Source organism: Amblyomma maculatum, chromosome 3, assembly GCF_055883805.1.
Source record: "Amblyomma maculatum isolate TAMU_Amacu chromosome 3, ASM5588380v1, whole genome shotgun sequence".
Classification (NCBI taxonomy): Eukaryota; Metazoa; Arthropoda; class Arachnida; order Ixodida; family Ixodidae; genus Amblyomma; species Amblyomma maculatum.
The window spans coordinates 85057000-85073244 of record NC_139346.1 but is presented as its reverse complement, the minus strand read 5'-3'; the positions used below and the strand labels follow the sequence as shown (position 1 = coordinate 85073244).

Below are 16245 nucleotides of genomic sequence, written 5' to 3'. Positions count from 1 at the left end.
CATGGGTTTCAAACTGCAGTTACAAACAAATTACAATGAAATTTTCGTTTTAAGCACATATAAAAAGGTTTAGAATTTCAGGGACACAAATGGGTTCAACGTGTGAAAGCTACAGGTAAGGGATAGGAAGCCTTTTTTTGTAACGCTAAATAATGGCCGTCGTTAAATAAAACAGTTGCCGTAGAGAGCGACTGTTAGGGCGTCCTTTGCACTGCCCTGGTGGCAGTTTTCTGCACTACATGCCTGATGTAAGGAAAAGTCTAACGATTGCTGCGAATTAAAAAAAAAAAATTTTCGACCCACAGTTCAATGCCGCCGAAAAACAAATTGATATGCCTATCCTTCAAGCACGATGCATTCGAGTCCTTCAACTCTGTTGAAATCTCGCTCAAGCTTCCCCCTAGAAATCTGCAAAGTCTTCCAAAAACACGAACTTATCGTAGAGAATAAATCTGTCAAGCATATAAAAACTGCGATTCCATTACACCTGGATGGGTTCCAGAGCTGTCTTCAAAGGAAGCAAGAGGACCTTATCTGATTAGTGAAGCCACGGAACCCTAAGTGGTGGTAATCAAGCTGACATCCGGTTCCGATGTCTTCACCAATCCGCCAACTCGACATGAGGGCGAAAACGGCACTTCATAATACGACGCAAACTCGCAATGAGGGCCAAAGAAAATGACTCACTTTTAAAAATACCCAACGAAACTGCACGCCTAGCATTCTCAGGATTCCGTAGAGCTACTGGCTAACGCCGTTGTCTTGTCGTTTATCTTGCTTCAGATGAAGCAGACTACAGATTGGGTATGACTAATCGCACTGATAACGAAGTGGATTTTTTATTTCACAAGTGTCAGGTTCTACGCGAGCACCCGAACTTTTCAAAGTTTGTGGGGCCTCAACAATGGTTGTCTAACGTTGCTCTCAAATCATTCAATGTTAAACAAAGAACGGCAATTAAAAATGACGAAACTTGTAGAGACATTCTTGGGGACCAAAACCTAATTTCACACGGAAAATCTCCTTTAAGCCTCGGCCCCCTCCCTCCCCTTTACTTTTTTTTTTAGGCTTTAACGCAACTGAACACAAACTGGGTTTTCCATTAGTAAGTTCACGTCTGTTGAAATACAGATAAAAATTACTCCAAAAATTTACTTTTGGCAGCGCGGTTACCCATATATCTGGCCCTGCAGCGCTGCGATCTAAAATAAACGAACGAATCCATAGCTCTATGCCACGAAATCTACCGCTACCCCAAAAACTAATGGATTTCTCATTTCAGATTGCAGCCGCGGATGTGTCTTTTATAAAACAAAATATGGTATAACTTCCTGTTAGGCGATAGAGAAAGATAAAAAAAGGACGTAAACCGTTGACGTGCATTACGAATATCTAACACAAAGCGCTGTCGTGTTACGTTACGTGGCTATAAAAGGACGTATAAAAAAGGAAGATAGGAGGCGCGTGCACAAATGTTTTTCTTCGGTGGAGTGATATTGACGACATAAAATAGCGAGGAAAGCGCTTTACAATTTACTCTACGCTAGAACACACTCTGTTGTCCTCGCTCTAGCCCTGGCTCTGCCGGTGTTGAGCACGTGCGTTGACTTTCTGCTCCGATCTCGGTGCTAGATTAAGCTTCGAGCATTCTTTTTTTTTTCTCTGCACTTTCCCAGGATTTACCGGTGGTACCTTTATCCCAGCTAGTGACACATTTCTTCTAACTGTACAGCGCAAAGGCTCGTAGTTTTATGTCCTTGGGCCCAACGTAGAAACTTGATTTTTGCCGTCTCTTAGCTTAGATTGCACTCTACTAGTCCACATCTTGCTATAATAACTTGTGTCATCTACGCTCACGGCAGGGACCCGGTAGCTTTCACGCAGAAATTCAGCCCTTCTGGTGGTGTTTGCGTTAACTACCAAGCGAGGACATAGTGCGGGCTTTGCGCTAAACTTACCATCTCTGCTCATAGCACCTCCTCCTATTACTCCTCGCAAGGTAGACGCTCGTGAGTGCGCAGTTGAGAACTCTGGACCAAAATGGCACAGTAACGGGATATAATGTTATAATGAGGCCACATAAGCCACCAATGTAATCAGAACAAAAGTTTAATTTAATTTTAAAACTATATATTGTAAAGCAGCCAACGCATAGGGTAGATGGTTCACTGATTTCTTTCTTCAACTCCCATGTTGCGCTAGTGTACAATGTTCAAAAGAAATGTTTTCATTTTATGGTATAAGCAAGCCTAACTGGCGCCAGGTGTAGTGGACTTATTTTTGTTTCATTGAAAGTCAGAGACTGAATGGTTTTTACAGAGAACCCCCCTCTGCAACTAAAACGATGCTTCACCTTAAAAGATCTTTTTTTTTTTTTTTTTGAAACCGAATTTCCGGACTCACACTTTTTTTTTTTTTTTTTGCTTGAGCTATAACAGTAAGCAAGGGAGATGCTTTAAAATCTAAAACGGGGCTCCTCATATCCGGAATTTTTAGTTTACGAGGGAGAGAGTGTCTGAATGCATTTTTATAAATGTTCTCTCAAAAAACCTTCACATTGGTTTTTATTGATATATCTCTTACTTGCTCTGAGTAAACGACACACTTCAGAAGCAAATATTTCGTACGCATAAGAACCTCGAACCGTTTCTATCAATTATTATGTTCAAAATCATGCATTTGCCTCAGAATTATTTAAAACGCATCACATTGGTTTTCTATGGATAACATTAACTACTGTGAGCGCAGGCCAATCTTCAGAAGCAAATTTCGCTAAGCATAGTAGGCTTGGACAATTTCGTATGTTCATAAAAGTATTACACAATAATTCGCAAACAGGTTTTCCCGTTCCAATTACTAGTCGCAAGAGTAGGGAAACTTCAAAATCAAACGTTACCCACGCACTGAAAACAGATACATTTCCATCAACGCGCATATAGGAGTATCTTATAATATACCACAACTGTCTCAGTTAAAAGTTGTCCCAAAAATCTTGGTGCGGTGTATGACACCCGTGAACATCAACGCAGCTGCAGTACGCATAATTAAATCTACGCAACCCTACACGTTGTCTGCGCGAAAACCGTATCGTTGCAGGTGTTCACAGCAGTGACTCAGCATCTACCTCTCAACCAAATTAAGCTGACGAGGATTACGGGGAAAGCCTGGAGGGAACTGCGGAGTCTCATCTCTCCGGCATTCAAGTCATCCAGCATGAAGCAGGTCGGTTCTTCTGAATTCCCCTCTTCCATTCTGTTCTAGGAATTCCACTCACTGATATTCCATTCAGGAGAATAATGCACTGGGTTAAGCATGCGGTAACGTGATTTGAGCGAACAAACAAAGTGGATGACAAAAGACGTCAGCCCTGTCGTGGTGGCTTATAGGTTACATCGCTCTCCATACCAACGCATGGTAGCGGGTTCGAAAATGCTGCTGTGGCTGCTTTTGGATGGAAACGAAAAAAAAAGACTCCCGTGTGCTGAGCTTATATCGGTGCACGTTAAAGAATGCCAGGTGGTCGAAATATCTGGAGCCCTCCACTACATCATCTCTCATAGCCTGAGCTGCTTTGGCACGTTAAACCTTACAGACAAAACCAAAGAGAGGTCAAGAGTATGCACGGTGTGGAAAGCGAGGTCAGTTCGCCGAAATGAGATCCGAAAGTTTTCATTGATAAGGCGGCCACTGATAGGATTGGTTTAATCGGAGGTATGCAGGGAAGGCCCTTGTCATACTAGGGCTGATTATAACAATAAATACCAATCCTAGCAGTTTATTTCTCGAAGGTGGTCGGCAGAGCTTGAATTTGTTACTTCACATTTGCTTCGCTGTACTCCTTTCTGTAGAGTTAACCAAAGAGACGCACAAACCAACAGGGTGCAAGCGCAGTTCGATTAACACTTGAATAAAAGACGGAATCGTATACGCGCTACCTTGAACATGCCAGGCGACAAAAAGAAGCCTATTGCGCGCAATGAACAACTGCACAGAAACAGGCTATAATCAAACGAAAGTAATAACTAGACAATACCACAAGGCGAGAAGCTACGGAATATACGTGCTAACCAAGCAGAGTCGTGGAATAAAGGCTGTTTTTACTGAATGTTGCACAAACGAATTGAATCCAGTGCTTGCTCCTGCTCCCTTGCTTGAGCCAGTTGGTGCTCCTTCAAGAGAATGCCAACAAGAAAACCGTAGACACAAAATTGTACACTGAGAGAACAGGATTGTACGAAAATTCCCAACATCACGGTGGTGCAATGATTAGGACACTCGACTACAGTGCCCAAGGACGCGGGATCGAATTTTGGTCGCGGCGGCCGATTTTTGATGGCGGCGAAAAGCTAGTCGTCTAAGTACTGTGCGATGTCAGTGCAAGTTGAAGAACTCCAAGTGGAAGAGATTACCGGAGCCCTCCACTACGGCGTCACTCATGGCCTGAGCCGCTCGTTACACCGAAGCAAACCGTAAATCCCCGATGATATATATCTGAGAGAGAACTCGTGAAATATTAAAGTCCTAGTTAATGAGATTGAGGCAAGCACCAGGACATTTAAAACTATCGCTTAAAGGCCCCATTTTCCAAACCTCTGCGTGGGCGTTGTCAGCGAAAAATCACAGGCATGCATCTGCCAGATGGTATTGTTTCAGGCTACGTGGTCGTGCAGTACTGGTCGTCCGGTTGTGTGGCGTTTCGAGAACACACGGCCCGGCTGAGATGGCAGACAATGTAATCTGAGCTTCTCCTTTAACTTGGAAGGGTCAAATCAAAATCCAGTCCTCCAGGACATTTGGATTAAAAATTAAACACCCTGCCCCTAAGCCAATCAGGCACGCTCATGCATGCGACTTGGTTAAAGCGGTGCTTATACATAATTAGATGATATTTCATTCATTCTAGTAACTTACGAATACGACTGTGTGATAAGTATGTACGGGATAACAGTGGTCAATATGAAAAGAATACTGATTTATCCAGTATCAAAGTGCATATAGGCGAACCGTGATCCGCAAGGGGGCAGCAGAAGGGAGGCATCGACACCGTCGCGTCGTGCCCTCAAACGCGGAGCTTAATTGTCGCTGTGGATATCCCCACAGTTCTTAAAATTATGTTTCTGTTGTGTAGTGTCATGTTCGCCTTGTGTGCATTTCGCAGTGACCTTGACCTGCTTATAGTTTCCTCTTTTGACTTTGAGGGTCGCGAAATGGCTGGTTAACTCGAGAAATTTCTCAGCCCTGTAACGGTAGTTAATGAAAAACAGCGCGAAAACGAAGACGACACCACACAACACAGGCGCTGTGCCGTGTGGTCTCGTCTTCGTTTCTGCGCTGTTTTTCATTAACTTCTATTATCCACCAACTAGCCCGCCAATATGTTCCCTTGTAACGGAAGGTTTTTGTTTAAACGTACACGTCGGTCAGTGACCTCATAGTGTCTTTACGTTTGTTTTATCAATGCAGATTTAATGACCAGGCGTGTACGATCCTAAACTTATCGTGTTCCACCATTGCAAAGCATTGTGTTACGCATGCTCGGCGTCAGGGCCTGTCAATGTGGCACGCCACTGCGGCACATTATGTCTAAAAGAATGTGCAGTTCGTGTCACCAACAGTGAATTGATTAATCAAGACTATGACGTCGGCAAGTGGGTCGGTCAGTTCATATCTCTTGCTAATAAGCGGAAACGTTCGGCAAAACTAATAATATGGCTTTGCTTGGTTGAAAAATGGCCAAACGTCCATTACATAGTAACTTGCAACAAGTCCACCTTGGCGATCGCCAGTGAAAAGGCCAAGCGGAAAGTCACCTGTAGGCTGTGAGCGAGAGAGTTTAACCTCAATACAAAACGCGCAATAGGGTTGCCCTCCGCAAAACTCAGTTAACTTCGAGTCCCTACAGAATCACGCTCTTTCGATTATGTTCACTGCGGTTGCAAGGTTTCGAATTTTGTGAATTAGGAATGCTTATCTGTGTTTTCGATGTGAAACAGATTCAATGTCTGACTGGTGGGGAGCAAACAGTTAATTTGTTCACGAAACTGCCTTTTGAGAGGTTCTTTGTTGTGTCAGCGCGGTATCCTTTGAGTCTTCTGGCAGCTAACGGCAGGCGCATTATAGTATTTCATCGCCGTTGTGTTTCTATCGGATGCAGGCAGTGGAAATAATGAAAGACCGAGCACACCTCTTTGTGGACATGGTCCAGGCGGCTGCCGCGAGGCAGGAGGGAGCGGCCAACCTTCACGATCACGCCCAACGGCTGGCCATGGACGTGGCCATGTGAGTTTTCCACAGTACTCAGACCGACGTGCAGCGCGGTGACGAGATGGCCTCAAAGCTCCTGCTCAAGTGTCGCCAGTGCACGGGCATGTTCGGGGAAACCAACGTTGTCTATGCCAGTGAGAACCACTACCTTTTTGACTTGCCTAAACAGACTTTGAAGGCGACAACATGACTTTCTGGTTGTTAGTGAATGTTGCTAGATTTCATTTGGGTATCATGAATTCAGGTATAAGACAAAAATATTCGGGCTGACGTCGAATATTTTCAGGATGTTCCTGCAACAAAGAAAAGAAAACAAAATTTTCTTAATACAGGGGGAGTGGGGATTGATGCCAGGAGTTTTGCATTACGAGAAAGGAACATCAACCATGCCCTAGACCACTAAGCCTTGTTGGTTCAAACTGGATAAAGGTGGCCATAATGAACGTGCGATGTGAACGAGAGGGATCCGATAATGCAGTCGCCCTCAAATAAGATTTATAAAGAAAGGCAAAATGAGATATCAATTTATCCTTTTATAAACGCAAGTGCCCTCACGAGGTAAGCAAAGAGACTGCTAGAAAACATTATTTTATATGATTTTGGAACACGCAGGGTGTGTTCGTGTGTTCTCTCAAACTTTCGAGCACCTGATTTCATCCTCCTTCACGCGTCGTGTCCACCGCGATCGCGCGTGTCAGTAGTGGCCGCGTTTGTTTTGTTGGTGTTCGTGATTGTTTTGTGTACTTGGTTGGCTCTCTGCGTGCACCTAATATCTGCAGGTATGCCTGTGCCAACGGTGTGTCGCCTGTCATGTCTACCTCACTCGGAACTCACACGGCAGAATTTGATAGTGAGGGAAAAAAACTGCTTGTGACAAGACATCAATAACAGTTAGGCGTGGATTCTATATGTCGTAAAAGCTAAGGCGTCGCTTCTGTAAGTTCTACTGAACTGTCTAAGCGCGTCCAAGAGCCCTTAATGCGGCTGCCACTGCTATAGGGGTTCAGTTTGCAACATGGCAACCTCAAATGGAACAAGCAAATGAATGGAGCAACTTTTTCGGCGGACCATTCCAACCAGGGACAGAAAGTTGTGAAATTTAGCCCCAGCATCTGTGGGTACTTCTGCCTTAGCAGCACGGGAGGTATATATCATTGCGGCATACAATCGATCTCGAACATTATTTTTGCGCTATCGCAGACTGCATCTCAGAGCTGCCTATCCTCTTCAAGCCGCTGCTTAAGTACGCGATGTCGCAAGGAGTTCCTATGGACGCCGTGCTTGCATATTTCGGTCCCAACTTTGATGAACGAAGGAATATGGATGGTGTGAGTCGGTGCTTTCCTATCATTTACGATTTGCGCCAATATTGACAAATTAATTGTCGCATGCGGTCTGCCCCATTCTAAGATAACAAAGGTTTTTAAAAGTTATACTGTCCAGAACGAGTGTAAGCAAGTGATGACTGTTGACAGTCGCCTGGTCTGGTCTGGGACATTTTGTTTTCTTCTCGAAAGTTAAATTCTTCAGTACTAATTAGCTAAAATTTATTATTAACTTCGGTGGAAAAAGCTTGAACATTGTAGACTGTATGCAAAACATTCCGTTGAAATGTAAGACGCCAGGTGCTATTTAGGGAATTTTGATTTTTTACCGATTTTTAATTGCAACCTTCACCACGCAGTAGCTTGCGCGCAACAATGGAGCTGCTTTAGCGGCCCATAATGCGTTTCCAGAGAACGTTCACTGCGCGCTATTCCCATAGGGACTTACGCATGTGCACTTGGGGAGAGGCATGCGCCCGCGGCCCTCAAATGCTAGCTTTCAGAACCTGTAAATGAAACTGCCAAGGGGTACGCTTAGCGTATGCACCTGTTCCTCAAGCCGATCTCCAGTTTCTAATACGTGGTTTATTCCTAAATCAGATATTCAAAGTTAGCTAAGTAGTTCTGGGTAATGAATAAACTTTGCAAAGAGAAAATACAAGCTAGCCATGTGACTCGCTGCAGCTACATTGTAAAAACCACAATTACCTTTAGCTGGGACGCCTGGTGTATTGGAAGCTAGAACGCTTGCGTTGCAATCGGGATAAGAGAAGTCCTATTACTTCGAATTCTCAAGAAAACGAAAGCTTTTTTGTTTGTGGCTCTGTCTAAAGTTATTAAAAGTATTTGCATTTGTCGCTAAGCCCTTCGAAGCGCTAAATGTTCGTTAGCTTCAGCATCTCCATACAAATGCATGAAGTTATTGCCAAGTGCAGTGATGGGCGTGTTGCAACATTTTTTTTTTTTTTGTATTTCGCAGAGGGACCGAAACGACCTTCTGCAGATGCTTTTGGACGCAGAATCCGAAGACAGTCCATTAATAAAGCCCCACTCGGACAAAGGAAAAGGTAGTAAGGCCACAAATGCTTCCTAAGAGCTGCATTAGGTCGATGTAACACTGAATTACTTGCATTCATTTTCCCGCTACGTGCAATTTGTTTAAAAAAGCGAGGGAGCAATCACGGATACTAGGTGTTGGCATCAATAAAGCACGTTGCCGGGCTAGTTGGTCTAACATCTTTTAAAACCGGGGAAAAAATTCTGCCGCGAAAACTTCACACACACATCAAACCTACGGCTTTGATAATGCACCTTTTGTTAGGTGGGCGTAGCTTGACGCTATAAATGGATGCACCTGTATTCTGAAATAAACAGAAGTTGGCACCTGTCCGTTGTCTCTTTGCCTCTTTCTCTTTTCTGTATGTGAAGTTTTTACGCCAGGGTTTTTTGTTTCCCATTTTTAAAGACAGCTGTTGGTTTGCTGGCTCCAAGTCATATTTTTAGTATTGGCCGTGGACAGAAGACGAACAGTATGCGTCGTACTTATTGACAGGATGAAAACGCGCAGCAGCCGACAGTATGCGAGAATCCCCGGCAAAAGGGCATGTGCGGTAAGCATGGCTGGCTGCTGCGCTTTTCGTGCATACTCATGGTGTCGCATTTTCGCCGGGTATCGGCGGCGGCGCTCCGCGAGAGACGGCGCCCACGCGTTGCATTGTGCCCTCTAAGAATGGCGCACGCTGTACCTCATATCGTTTGTTGCAATATAGCGTCGGCCCTGCTCGCTATGAAATTAAACAAAATAAAACATGCAGTAATGTGAAATGGAATGTTTTCGAAAAAAGTATAAAGCTTACGTGCAATGCTAAAAGACATGTTGCTACTTTTGGCTGGTATGACATCATTGTAATCAGTTTGCAACAAAACTTTGCAAAGTGATAAATTTACCTTCGCCGTAGCTGTGTTTATCACGACTTCAAAGTTCAATGGCGAAACTATGCAGCGAAATTCACGGTGTAATCAGCAGTCATTTCAAGAGCGGTTTTCCCATATCGACAAAACACCAAGAATACTTTACGCAAACGTAATTGTGCCGCCCACTGGGTTATTATACTCTGCACATATACAACAAGGACGCTAAATTTAGAGCACGCCATTTTTTCACGCTCATTTTTTGCTTATGCGAAGGCAGTAAAAAAGCATCTACAAGTTGTCTTGCAAGTAAAAGAGTGGCTAATTCCTTGCGCACCTCTGTACTTACAGGCACGACAAACAAAACGCATCCAACGTGTCGCACTCGAACGCTGTCGAATGGATCGCTTTTCGTAATTGCTGCGTGAGTAGTAAGCGTTGGATAACGTTTCATTTTATTCCCACGCCTTTACAAGCATGCCTGCGTGCTTCATATGAAGTTACTCTTAGCTACACTTTTGACGCAGTGTCCCGAGTGTAATTCGATAATAAAATGCATTTATTACGGCTATCTCCCTCAACGGTGGAAAATCATCAATACGTTTTTATTTTAATCTCAGTGGGAACTTTAACTTTAAATAATTAAATGAGCATAGAATGCCTCAAAATGCGTCGAGTGTGCTGATCGATTTATCTCAAACTTTAATGAACTACAAGTATTGCAGGGCATCAGCAGTCCAAAGTTTTACAACTTCTCCTTTGCGAAAACAACTTATTGGCATTATAAGGTAAAATAATACTCGTGTGCAAATAATTAACTAAGATCTGAAAGTATTTAGCTTATTTCAAGCTTCATGCAGAGCGGAGGATCAAATAGTTTTAGTATTGCTCTCCGTAAGCATCTGGCTAAAAGTGCGATCCGATGCGCGATTTCCAAAACTCAAAGCAGGACGCGTATTTTACAAACGTATACAGTGTTTATCCAATTCTAACGCACATCTTTTTTGGGCGGAAGCAAAATCACCTGCGCGTTAGATTCCAGTAAACTGAACCTAGTCTATAGCTGCCCATTGCCATCGCCACAATGCGGGTGCGGCAGCTCACAAATGCGGTTGGCAACCATACCAAATCGTTTGCTCGTCATTTTCGACATCGAAGGAACCATTTGCAATCGGTGTGGTGCTGTTGTCCTATCCGTAACCTCTCTTCTCCAAGAATTACGCCGCAGCGGCGAAGAAAATGCATCGTGTCCGCCACAAGAACAGTTTTAAATGTAAAGTTAATCTAAGCGCTCAAGAGAGTGGCAATAGTGAAGCAGCCCGCCATTTTGGAACAACTGACACTTGTGTCCATGACTGAATATTTGAGAGCAAGATATCAAGAAAAGGCTGCCACGGTCCGCAAGCGGGGAGGTTTCCAGACCTTGAGTATGAGTTGGGTGATTTCACGAGGCAGATGTGGGTGGATTACACACCGAGGTGCTCAAGGGGAAGCCCCTTGAACTAAACTAGTACGGGCTTGAGTGATTAAGTTAATGAGAATAAACAGCCTTTTTCTACCTGAAAATAGGAAAATGTTTACGTGTTTTACAGTTGCGCCTGGATGTAACGAACCTCTATGTAACGAATTCTTGAATTTAACGAAGGTTTTAAAGTTCTCATGCCACACCCATTGAAGCCAATGTATTTTCGACCTCTATGTAACTAAGGCATTGCGGCGGTCAAACTTGATGTAAAGAACTCACAAAGCTGATAAGTCACTATTTTTCGAGCTTTTACTGGAAATTTGGCCGACGAAATGCATTAATTTAGTGAATATTAGAACTCTAAGAAGCCAGCAGCTACGTGAACGCCTGTAATCACAGAAGTCAAGCAAAATTGGCGATGAGGATGATAGTATTATCTTCTAGCGCCGCTCCATGGCTAACGCAGCAGCCTCCTAAAGCGTAGGTAGTATAGAGCAACACCAGGTGGCATTAGTGGCTGCAGTCTGCCAAGCGGAGAGCCTATACCTCAGACCACCATCTACAGGTCATTATCATCATCATCAGCTCGACTATACCTACTGCAGGGCGAAGGCCTCTCCCATATTTCTCCAATTAACCCGTTTCTGTGCTAACTGCATCCACTTGACCCTTGCGAACTTCTTAACCTCATCCGCCCACCTAACTTTCTGCCGCCCCCTGCTACGCTTTCATTCCCTTGGAATCCAGTTTGTTACCCTATACCCAAAGCGACCATCGGTTATCCTCTCTTCGCACTACATGTCCTGTCCATGCCCATTTCTTGATTTCCACTAGAATGTCAGTAACTCGAGTTATTTATTTGACCTAATCTGCACGCTTCCTATCTCTTAATGTTACCCCTTCCATTTTTCGTTCCATAGCCCTCTGCTTTGTCAACTTAAGTAGAATCCTCTTGATTAGCATCCACGTTTTAGCCCCATAGGTGAGTACAGGTAAGATGCAACTGTGGTATACTTTTCTCTTGAGCGATACCGGTAAGCTGCTAGTCATAATCTCAAAATAAAGGCTTGAGGGGCTATTTGGTGCTGCATCGTATTCAGATATGTGGCGCAAACAACACAAACACAAGAGACAAACACACATGCGTGTGTTGTGTCTCTTCTCTTGTGTTTGTGTTGTTTGCGCAACATATCTGAATACGATTTAGTCATAATCTGCGAGTGCTTGCCAAATACGCTCCATCCCAATCTTATTCTTCTTGTTATTTTCTTTTCATGATCCGGGTCTGCGGTTACTACCTTCCCTAGGTAGACATATTCGCCTACTACTTCCAGTGCTTCGCTACCTAATGTAAACTGCTGTTCCTTCCCGAGGCTGTTGAACATTACCTTAGTCTTCTGCATATTGATTTTCAAACCTACCTTTCTACTTTTCCTGTCTAGGTCATTAATCATTCTTTGCAATTCATCGCCTGAGTTACTGAGCAAGGCAATGTCATCAGCAAATCGCAGATTACAGAGGTATTCTCCATCTAACCTTATCCCTAACTGCTCCCATTCCAAGTCTCTGAATACTTCCTCTAAGCAAGCTGTGAATAGTACTGGAGAGATCGTGCCTGCTTGCCTAACAACTTTCTTTATGGGAATTTTGTTACTTTAATTGGGCAGAACTATGGTTGCTGTGAAACCACTATACATATATTCCAGCACTTTCACGCATGTCTCGTCTACCCCCGGATTTCGCAATGCCTGCATCACCTACAGGTACATCGGCGTTAACATCAGTGCTCAGGGAGACGTATATGCAGCACAAGAGCACGTGCGACGTTCCTCCCAGCGAGCGTGCTGTATTTTGCGCAAACGGTACCTATGAGAATGCATCCGATACGTGATACTCCACGAACTGTGGAAGGCTGTGCACGTTCGGGTCCTGACGTTCGAGAATGCTGTGGTATGCATATTGGCCTCCACGCGGGCTTGGCTGGAGCGCGGTCAACACGAAATTGGCCGAGTAGCCCTGGGGTGCCACGGGCCAGTTGCCATTGAGGCAATTCAGGGTGACCTCGACTGGTCGTCGTCCGAAGCACGAGAGGCCAGCAGTAAAATTGCATTCGAGGAACGGCTCCGCATATTACCCGACTCACGATGGCCACGACGAGTGTTTCGGTACCTCCATTTTAAGGAGACCAGAACGCGATGATGGTCCCGGGTACAGCGGTTGCGTTGCAAGTATAGTCTCTTTGAAAATTCCACCCAAGAGAACAACGAGCTAACTGAACGGAAGAGGGGACGCGCGGTTCGGACCCTGGTGCAAGCAGCAGAGAGCGGCCGCTGGCAGTCCGCTATGGAGACCAAAACAACACTCCATATGTACCGCACGCACAAGCAGGATATTGCACCAGAACTCGTGTACGACAACAGCAGGGGTAGTGCCCTTCTATTCAAAGCGCATGCCGGAGCTCTGCGCGCACTTGTGTACCGCCGCCACTTCGATGCTTCCGCCGAGGCACAAGCCGCCACCTGCAGAGCCTGCGAGAAACCTGAGGAGCTCCTAGAACACTTGGTGCTCTACTGCGACTGGTTGTCTCCTCGACACGCAGATGGCGCCACCCTCTTCCGCGCATTGGGCTCCAAGGCGGGCGACGAAAGCGACAACGAAACGAACACTATCGCATGTCGCAGTGTTTTCATCACGAAGGCTCGGCTGCAACAGTGGTGGCAGATAACTCGGTGATGACCGCTAAACGACTGACCATCGCACTCAGTGGCTGCCACAGTGCGTGTGTGCCAGTGCGTGAATTTGTGCCAGTGTGTGTTTTGTGCGACAATGTGTATGCGTGTTTTAAGTGATTTTTTTTTCTTTTTTTTACAACTTATTGTTCTGATCCAGGGACCCCGTTGATCTCCCGATACGAAGAGAAAGACCACAGACTCATAATCATCATTTCTTTTGTAGGTACTGTACGTGCGTGTTGCACATGCTATTTTTGAGCACGTTGTGCATTCGCCATCCTGTCTATTGTTCTGCGTCTCGTGCACGTCTCGTGTGTCTGCGGATTTGCGGTGTTGGTTCACCCGACGTGTTTCGGAAGTGCTAGGCCAGCCTTTCTGACTGCATTCACGGGGCTCCGCTTGTACCTGCGGCGTCAGTTCGTCGTGATGAGTTCAACGGCCAAAAATTAAAAGTTTTGTCATTACAAACTTGTCATTTTAAGTGTGGTCTCCGCTGGCGAGAAGAAGAAGGACGTCGCCACTCATTTCAAGATTCCAGTGAGCACCCTGTCAACAATTTTGAGTGCGGAAGAGAAGATTAGAAGTGCAGGAGAGTCGGAAACAAAGGCTAAGAAAAGATTGAAACTGTCAACATATGATGATGTGGACAAGGAAGAGTTCACGTGGTTTTTGGACACGCGAGCTAGGAATGCGCTCATAAGCGGAGCGATATTACAACAGAAGGCGAACGATTTTGCGTGCATCTTGGACCATGATGACTTCAAGGCAAGCAACGGGTGGCTAGAAGGTTTCAAGAACCGACACAATGTCATCGGGAAAGTTATCTGCGGCGAATCTGCCTCTGCAGACAGCGATGCTGCTGCTTTATGGGTGACTGACACGCTTCCTGTAATACTGAGTCGCTTCGAAGCGGCTGAAATCTATTATGCCCACGAGACGGGTCGCTTCGAAGCGGCTGAAATCTATAATGCCGACGCGACTGCTCTTTTTTATCAGATGCTTCCGGGACGCGTGCTAGCGCTTAAAGGAGATGACTGCCCCGGCGGAAAGCAGAGCAAACTCCGCGTAACAGTTCTACTGTGCACCAACCTCGACGGCACTGACAAGCGAGTCCTGCTGGTTGTTTGAAAAAGTGCCCGTCCCAGGTGCTTTAAGGGGACGAAACGTATGCCTGTGAAATACACGGTGAACACTAAAGCGTGGATGACTCTGACAATATTTTCTGAATGGCAGAAAGACTTCAACCAGGATGTCAAGCAGCAAGGCCATCATGTTTGCCTACGTCTGGACAGTTGCGCTGCGCACCATGTTGAAGGCCTGCAGCTGTCTCGCATCGAACTGCACTACTTCCCAGCTGATTGCACATCATTAATACAGCCGCTGGACAAAGAAATAATCAACAGTCTTAAATGCTCTTACCGGCGCCGACTGACACAGAACCTTCTTCTGAACATCCGTCTGAAACGGGAGCTGAAGATCGATATTTATCAGTCAGTTGAAGTGCTAGGTGCCTCCTGGCAAGAAGTCAAGGCAGAAGTTATTGACAAGTGCTTTATGAAGGCAGGGGTTACAAAAAACGCACAAGCTGGTGCCAACGACGATGAAGAAGAGACTTCAGCTTCATCCGATGTGGCCGAAGCGTGGGATGAGCTACGCAGCAAAGGTGATGTCCCCGACTACGTCGACCTGAGCGACTTTTTGTTTGCCGACAACGCCGCCGTCGCTACGGAAGAAATGCATGATGAGGCACTTGCCGAAAGCGTGCGAAATCCTGATGTCTGTGATGATGGTTCCTGTGAGACAGATCTGTGTGACGTGCCCACTGCGAAGGAGGTGATGAACGCAATCAAAGTATTGCACCGTTTCGTCAGCTCGCGCGACGACGAAGGAGCATTACATGATTTAGCTTGATTGGAACGCCGTGTTGTGCCTTCGCTCGCGCGGAAACAAGTAGAGATTACGCAGTTTTGTACTGTCAAATAAATGCCTGAAGGGTGAGTTCACCTTCACTGATATCTGAAGCCTTTCGGTTTCGTTTCTGCATCATTCGTGCGAGCCTTCATAGAAAACCTGCATGTAACGAAAAATTGTGAACTTTTTGTCGACTTGGTTATATCCAGGTTCAACTGTATTTCATTCGCGGAATTCATATGGCCGTTATAATCGGAGCTTGCAGATGTTCTTTTCTTGGTCATGGGAATCGGCCACATGCGCGTCAGAATTAGGTCTTCCAGGTTCTCTGCCATTAGGTCAAGTAAAATGGGCGCACGTTAGACCTAGGTATGTACGGTACATAGTGCACAAAGCATAGAAATATCCCTACTCATAATGTACCAGCGACCAGCAATGACAAACCTTCTATGTGACCTATGCCGTAAAATTCTGTCCTATGGAAAGTTCAACGCTCGTGCATCTCGTCGCTTTTTCAGGATTAGTTCGGTGGCGTCGCCACTAGCGTTTGCCACATACCTGTTGGCTATGCATCAAGACGTCCAGGACCGTTTGAGGCAAGAAGTCCTACACGTGTTATCAAAAGATGTACGTAATC

The 16245-nt window shown here is 45.3% G+C and overlaps 1 pseudogene across 1 annotated transcript in view; it reads left to right on the top strand.

The window, feature by feature from the left end:
- The window catches only part of LOC146195162 (cytochrome P450 3A31-like), a 29815-nt pseudogene that overhangs the window by 691 nt on the left and 12879 nt on the right, over positions 1-16245 (top strand). The window contains exons 3-9 of the transcript XR_014705702.1: positions 3097-3222; positions 6155-6398; positions 7465-7592; positions 8569-8656; positions 9055-9060; positions 9852-9924; positions 16127-16235. The product of XR_014705702.1 is annotated as a cytochrome P450 3A31-like (transcript). The remainder of the gene's footprint in view (positions 1-3096; positions 3223-6154; positions 6399-7464; positions 7593-8568; positions 8657-9054; positions 9061-9851; positions 9925-16126; positions 16236-16245) is intronic.